Here is an 8306-nt window from a genome sequence, read left to right as displayed (position 1 = left end):
GTCCACTCTTCTTTCTTTTGGGTAAGCTGTATCCTCAGTGGCACACGTTTTGACATCTGCTTCCCATTCTCCCCTTTTTCTCGTACTCAGGTAGCCCCTCCCCCCTTATAATTTTGTTTGCGCAATTTAAGTGCTTCTTTGCATTGTACTCTCTACCTAAATCAAGGTAAATGAATCTGAGTCACTAACTTCAGATTAATTTGTGACCTGTGTTCCCCGACAATACTGGAACAGAGAGCCAGTGGCCGACATACTTTCATATTGTGAATAATATTAGAGGACATGAGAAGGTCAAACATTATTTATTATTTCTCTGAGTTTGCTTGATGGCAATCACAGCTCTGGAGAAGTCAATCAAATCTCTTGATAATTCTGTTTAGGCGGTATATAATTAGGCGTTTAAAATTAGTTAAGTGTCTGTTTTGCTATGCATTTCACATTCTCTTTGGGAAAGCATGTTTACCAGATGACTTTGGGGACATCTTTTACTTCAGCTTTTTCTTTTCCCCTGAGCTGAGAATTTGAAAGTTAGGGAATTCTTTTCTACTTGTATTACCTGTTTGTCAGCAATTTACTGGAGTTGTTTTTATTTAACACTGAACTAGTGTGCTGGGAAGTGTAAGCACAAACATGTTTTTATAAAGAGAACAAAAAAGAAACCACAATAGTGGCAGCATTGTTGGGAATCTGCATTTTTAGGTGGGTGAGTATTTAAAAAAAAGATTCAGGCACAAAGTCCTTTTGCTGATTTTTTTTTTTTTTTTTCTTTTCCTGGCATCTCCATGTCCTGAAAACACCACGGCCTTTCTCTTCGAAGGACCCAGACTTTGCAATCGTTATGGCGGAGCTGCCATGGGTAAATTAAGAAAAGGATACTGAGCAAATAAATACAGCAAGCTGTCATTTCCAAGGAGACAAATTTATTTGAAATCAAAGCAGAGACCGCACAGGATGAAGTATAGAAACGTCAGGGTAGTTTCAGAGTCCCAAACAGCAGCTTTCCCCTGGGCCTCCCATTTTGGATCCTTTGTTAAACAATGATCTAACGCAGCACCAACATTTTTTTTTTCTGTTTGTTTTCCACCCCGTCCACACCCTATTGCACAGATTGTCCTTTCATAAAAACAAAAAATTCTTATATTTAATTATACTATGGGAAGGCCTTTTTTTGTTATTTTTTTCTTAAATTAGGCTCAGAGTAGAAGAGCATGCTGCCCTGTGATTCTGGGTACTCGCTACCGCGTTCCTGGATGGCGTTCACGGGGTTGGACTCGAAACCAGGTGTATAAAGAGTTTGAGCCATTATGCTGATTATGCTTTGTTTATAGCTTTTAGCATAATCTGTGCTTCTTTTTTTTTTTTTTTTTTAAATATAAGATCATCTAGTAGAAACTGACACGTGGGATATGAGCAGCGAAGGTTTTCATTGGTTAAGTACTTGGTGAGGGTCAACTAGCTTGGGAGCAGATCTTCAAAACGGTATTCTTTCCCATCTGCCGGGGGAAGGTGAGCTTCTGGAAGGCTGGGACTGTGTCTTCCTAGCGAGTTCGCCTCTCTTCTAGTGATAATTGAGAGAATCATTAGCTATTGTTAATCTAATAAACTTTTGCTGGTGGGAGATGCACAGTGGCCCTCTGCGACGTGTCACTGTGCTGCTGGCTGCTCTGGTGTGACCCTGGGGTTGTTACCGTACAGGTGTGCCTGGGTGACGGATAGTGGCTTCAAGTCTGCCGACATCAGCCTAGAAACGGAGGAGCCTTTACAAAGTGCTGCATAGAGGGTCTTGTGCCCACGGAGCCCAGGAGGGGAGCTCGCCTGGTTCACACATGGGTGGGGAGGGCTGAGGCCTGGGAGGAGGTGCCGAACAACCCCACGATGCCGTATGCAGGGCCCTTTGGTACATACTGACGCAAATGCAAGACTCTACAGTGAGTCACTGCTTCTTGGAGTCCCATTTCCCCTTTCGATGGAATCCCTAACTGTGTTACCTCCCCCACCCCCACACCATGTTTATTGCATATAGGCTTCTATAGGATCTGTTGTTTGTATTTAGAAGGTTCCTCGCTGTGCGTTTCAGCAGAAGTCATTTGTATCTGTTGACCTAGTTTTTAAGATTTCCCTGGCGGAGAAGGTCCACCTTGTCAGCCGCGGGAAGACTTGGGCCTCCACTCTGAATTCTAACTTTGCATGCGCACGTGTGGGGGCTGGCAGTGACCCAGCAGGAGGGGACTGGTCCCACACTTCTGTCCTCATGTGTCCCTGCCCGCCTGATGCTGGGCACTGTGTTGACTGACATCAAGTACCAGTAATTCCCTCATTTTTTTTAAAACTAACAATTTCTTTGAATTACCTAATTTTTTTAAAAAGGTAAATCATTTTCCATCGGAAAAAACTACATTTATTACCATAATAAACAATCACTTTTGTTTTTTTCATTTTTATTTTTTTTTATTTATTTCTGACAGAGAGAGAGAGAGAGAGACAGTGTGAGCAGGGGAGCATCAGAGAAAGAGGGAGACCCAGAATCTGAAGCAGGCTCCAGGCTCTGAGCTGTCAGCACAGAGCCTGACATGGGGCTTGAGCTCACAGACTGTGAGATCATGACCTGAGCCGAAGACGGACACCTAACTGACTGAGCCACCCAGGGGTCCCAAGAATCACTTTTCAAAAGCCAAAGGTGTCAATAAGAATAAATACAAGGGGGAACCTGGGTGGCTCAGTCGGTGGATCGTCCCACTCTTGATTTTGGCTCTGGCCATGATCCCACGGTCGTGGGATCAAGCCCCATATCGGCTTGGCACTGGGTGTGGAGCCTGCTTCAGATTCTCTTTCCCCCTCTCTCTAACTCTCTTCCTTTCCCCTGTTCATGTGTGCTTCCTCTCTAAAATTAAAAGTAGTAATAAATAAATACAAGGCCCTCAGTGAGATTATGGGGGAGCACCAAAAAGAGGGAAGATGATGGGTGTGTTCTGTAACCCTGTCCGTGGCATGAGACTGTCCAGGGCTCTACCAGGGCTCTCGTAAGTGATTGTGTATGAGAATCATTTGCGAGTTTTAAAATAATATGGCTTCCTAGAGCCAAAGTTCCAGCTGATTCAGAACGCGGACCTGAGATCTGTATTTTTTTCTTAAGTTCCCTCAGTGCTTGAACAGTTTGTTTTTATCTGACATTAGCGAAAATTAGCGATTTTCTTAAAATAGGGTGCCACTGTATTGTAGTGGCCCGTGTGCTCTGTTGCTCTCTCCAGCCTTGGAAGACTAGGCGTTTCATTCAACATTGATGTTTCCTTTTATTCCTAAAGCTAATTTTTTTTTCCGCCCCAGTTTTGGCGAAATTATGTACCACTTGTGATAATTCATTTTAAAAATTCCTGAGCTGTGTGGCGCACTTTCATGAAAATTCATTTAGATAAAATTAGATATTATTGTTTAATGAGGTGGCATTTCAATTTAGACCTTGCATCAGGCTTATACCAAGAGTTTTTTATGGAAGAGTTAGGTTCATTTGAGTAATAAAGGCTGAATCATGGGGGCTTTAATTCTTAATCGCCGTGAGGATTGTTATCTGTGGGATGTGAGCTGTCTTAGTGGTATTCAATCAAGTGTCCACTTAGCCATGACTGGAAGTAATTGCTCCCAAGTGGGCCGCACGGTGACCTGTTAATACTCGCTTTGACCCTGTGACCTTGTCTGCCCCATTGTTTAGGATTTTATAGCAGGCGAGTCTGCATTTCTGTGGGGTCAAGTAGATATCTTGAGGTCAAACATTTTCTGATTACTGCCTCGTCCACACTGTCAGGCGGCCAGAAGCGGTTGCATTGCTAATAGTCACCGCTTTATAGTGGAGCATGAACAGTTTGAAAATTGTCTTCCCGGCCTGCATGTAAACAGTTTAATATTTTACGGAAAGAAGTTCATCTTGTAAATTAGGTATGAATAATACATTTGTAATTACTCCTTGTGTCTTTAAACACTTGTGTCTTAATTGGCTTGCTTTTTTTTTTTTTAAATGTATTTGCATTTGCCAGCAAGTTAAAATTAACTCGGATGGAAACCCAGCAAAGTCAGGACGGAGCACACCGGCCCTCGGGTCCTGCTGAGCCGTAACACTGAGTGACGGTGCTGTTTTTAATTTTAAAGTTTTTATTTATTTATTAATTGAAGTCATCTCCACAGCCAGCGTGGGGCTCTCGAACTCACGACCCTGAGATCAAGAGTCACAGGCTCTTCTGACTGAGCCGGCCAGACGCCTCGAAACCAGGCGAAGGTTTCGATGCACTTGGGAGGTACAGTCATTCTATCTCTCTTAACCCTGTGTTTCTGTTAGGACGGTAATCTGGTCGTTTCCTGTTTTTGTTTTTAGGGTTTTCTTTTTTTTTAACGTTTTCTCATTTCATGTCACCATGTTGTCTTGCGTTGCTTTATGTTTATCAGTAACTCAACATTTCTTTTCCCCAAAGAGTTACACGGACATGTGTCTCTCCATCTTTGAGTTGTGAAGTCACCCAGGGTGGCTACAGCATGGTGCCCCATGCGGCTGGCCCTGTTCTCTCCCGAGTTAGCAGAACCCGTAAATGAGAGTAAAGGGGGGGAACTGGTCTAGAAAGATGATCTAGACCACTTTTGATTCGCCATGCTGTCACCTCTGAGTCTCTTGAGGGCCCGCCATCACTGACTGTATCCACGCCCCACCCCTTTACCTCGTTCTAGAAGCAGTCACGCCATAGCTTTTCCAGCAGTGCTCATGTGGAAAAGTACAGTTGGAAAAAACACAAACACAAAAACAAAGGAAAACACACAAAAGTTGACACGTAGTGAATTTCAGACGGCACCTCAGGTCACTCTGGGTGTCCCCCCCCCAAAGAAGGTGTTCTTAGGAAGAAAAATTTGGTGACCCTTTTTTACTGTTTTGAATATTACTCAAACTAAAGACGTCTTGGCTGCTTATAGTTAATCTAAGGTTAAAATAGTTACGGAGAGTTTGGCTTAAGAGAGAAAACTGTCCTGGCTGAAACTTGAGGGCTCTTGCGGCTCTTAAAGCTGGGTAAATGCAGTGATCTCTGCGACTGTGTTTAAACATTACTTTTTGGGCTGTTTTGTTGTTGTTGTTGTTGTTGTTTGTGAATTGTGTACAGTATCCTTATACACCAGATAGTTAGCGTGGGTGGGTCATTTGTCATGAAATTTGTACCTTCCTTGAAATACTACGGAAAAATTCATTTTGCCACTGTGGAAAGGGTGAGTGAACTTCTGAAGAGAGTGCATGCGCAAATACCTGTGCAAATGCTCAGGGAGTTCCCAAACTGTGTGGCGAGGTACCCTGGGCTGCAAACTCAGGCTGCTGGAGGGAAATCCCGTGGGATGTGGCATCTGTTGGGCGCTGTGCAAACGACTAAGTTCTTCACAGTGTTATTGCTAGATTGGGCTCTATTCCTCTCCATAGGGACCTGTTTTTACGTAGCTGGTTTTGAGTGGCTCCCGTGATAAGAAGCCCGTGTGCCCTGTGAAACATCAACCTGGAATAGACAGGAGGGTGGCGCGTCCGATCTGATGTCAGAGTTTGAGAAGTTGTGCCGTTTGCAGCAACTATGTCCTGTTTGTAGCTGTGGAGTTATGAATGAAATAAAAGCACTTTTTCCTTTAAATTTATTTTCCCCCCAAATAACTACTCAGTTGTTAAGGCTGATAAAAGTCATTTAGAGCCACCTACTTAATAGATAAAATTGTCGTTTCTTTGGCTTGCGGAGGGTTAGGGGGAGCAGATGAGGAGTACCATGAAAGAATTGCCATAAACTGAAAGGGTTTGTAAACTTCTAGCCTGTTGGCAAAAAACCCATCTGTATTAAAAAAGAAAAGGTGGTCCGGGTAGGCAGTTTGGAAAATGTGAATAAGCTAAATGGAGAAAATACAGACTTCCCTCGATGCTGCTACCCAGAGAGAGGTATTCTCTCTGGTGGTGAAAAAAGATTCATTTTGGCTTGTAAGTAGCAGAACCCAGAATTAGTTTAAGGGGAAAAAAAGAGGGGTGCGTGGATGACTCAGTTGATTAAGCATCCATCTCTTGATTTCAGCTCAGGTGATGATCTCATGGTCAAGGGTTCCAGCCCTGCGTCAGGCTCTGTGCTGATAACACAGAGGCTGCTTGGGATTCTCTCTTTCCCTCTCTGTCGGCCCCTCCCTGGTTCGTGTGTGTGCACATGTTCACGCTCCCCCCATACATATATATACACACATATACACACACACATATATGTATATATACATATGTATACATATATACACATATATCTATATATACATATATGTGTATATACGTGTATATATGTATATGTGTACATATGTTTATGTATATGTACATATATGTGTGTATATATGTGTATATATGTATATACATACACATGTATATATATACACACACACATATATATATATAATTTAAAAAAGCATTTATTTTAAGAATAAAGAGATGTCCCATGGCACCCAAATGCAGAAAGGAATGAGAACTGACATCTAGAGCACTTGACCACTGTTGTTGTTTTTGTTTTTAATTTTAATGTTTATTTACTTTTGAGAGAGAGGGAGAGACAGAATGTGAGTGGGGGAGGGGCAGAGAGAGGGGGAGACACAGAATCCGAAGCAGGCTCCAGGCTCTGAGCTGTCAGCACACAGCCCGATGCGGGGCTCGAACCCGTGAACCGTGAGATCGTGACCTGAGCTGAAGTTGGCACTTCACCGACTGAGCCACCCGGGCGCCCCAGCACTAGTCCACTGTTATTCCCCTAGTCTTCTTTTCTCTTTCTGCAGAAATTAAATTTTTCAATGAAACTTGGTTTTGGTGGGAAATAGAATCCCGTTCGGAAGATTCTCCCGAGTCTGCAAACATGAGCTTCTCTTGGTCTCTCTCTGTCCTGTTCACACTGTGTGTTGCCGTGGGAGAGATACCTGTGGTCTGGTCTCTCGGTCCTCTTTGCCGTGTCCTGGCTCTGGTCTTCATCAGTCAGGGCAGAGGGTGCAGGATGCTGGTCATGCTCCTTGTTACACACCTTCTCTCCCTGGAAAGGAGGAAGGAAGGACGTGGTCGGCATTGGAATCACGCCACTGAGGGCAGCATAGCTCTCGGTGTCGCGCGGCACCCATTCGCAGCCCACCGCTTCAGTTCTTGCCTCTCTTCCCTCCTTCCCTCCTTCCTTCCCCGCCTCCCTCTATTAAACGACAGAAACGCATTGTCTGACAGTCCCGGAGACCAGAAATCCCAGGTCAGGATGCTGGCAGGGTTATTAGTTCCTTCTGAGGCCGTGAGGGAGAATCTGCTTGATGCCCCTCCTGTAGCTTCTGGCGGTTTGCCGGCGGTCACTGGCATTCCTGGGCTTACACAAGCACCCTGGCGAGGGGCTCTCCGTGCGTGCGTGCCCGCGTCCAGATTTCTCCTTCTTCTAAGGATCCCAGTCCGGTTGGATTAGGGGTCCACCCTCCTCCGGGGTGACCTCATCCTAACTAATTACATCTGCAGTGACCCTGTTTCCAAGGAAGGTTACATTCTGACCCACCTTCTCTTTCTGCGCAGCTTGTGTGGTTGAATTGAGGAAAATCAAATGTGCAAATGCTGTGACTCCTCACAATACTGCGGAGCGGGATGCAAAACCCGCGGGGATTTGAAAGGAGCACCACGGGGAAGAGATAGGCTGTCGTCTCTCTTCACTGACTGTGGGTCCGTTGCTGCTTATGACTGTCACATCTTCCCTTTGTGCTAATGTCGGACACTCGTGTACAGTAGATGGGCACAAAGTCACAGGTCACCTTTCTTTTCCTATGAAGTCAGTGCATGGCATTTCGATTACTACATGCCACTATATGGGATGATTGACAGGGGATGGCATTGGCCCAGAATGATCCTGCGCCATGGCAGCCATCTGAAAGCTCCCACATGCCACCTGCCGTATGTGAGGTTCTTGCATCAGTTGCGTCTGACCCTCACTTCCAGTCTGGGCGGCCGGAAGTGCCTTTGCCACGCCGAGGACGGGGACACCGAGGATCAGGACAGTCACTTCGCTTGCACAGCATCCCGTCTCTGATTCAGGATGGAAACTCAAGCCGTTCTGAATCCGGAGCCTGTTTTCTTTCTGCGTCTCCGCCTCTGACTTATTAAGTACCCCAATTTCCTAGCCTCTCTTGGAAAACATCATCACAGGAAAAGCAGTCTGGTGGTATTTCCTGTCTTTTGGGTCTGTCTGTCTCTCTTCAAACGGAGTAGAGTTTACCCTGAGACATAGGCATACTATGAGAAGAGAAGTTTCTCTAGAGCGGAT

This window comes from Crocuta crocuta, unplaced genomic scaffold, assembly GCF_008692635.1.
Source record: "Crocuta crocuta isolate KB4526 unplaced genomic scaffold, BGI_CrCroc_1.0 scaffold126, whole genome shotgun sequence".
NCBI classification, from domain to species: domain Eukaryota; kingdom Metazoa; phylum Chordata; class Mammalia; order Carnivora; family Hyaenidae; genus Crocuta; species Crocuta crocuta.
Note: the sequence above shows the minus strand (reverse complement) of the source record.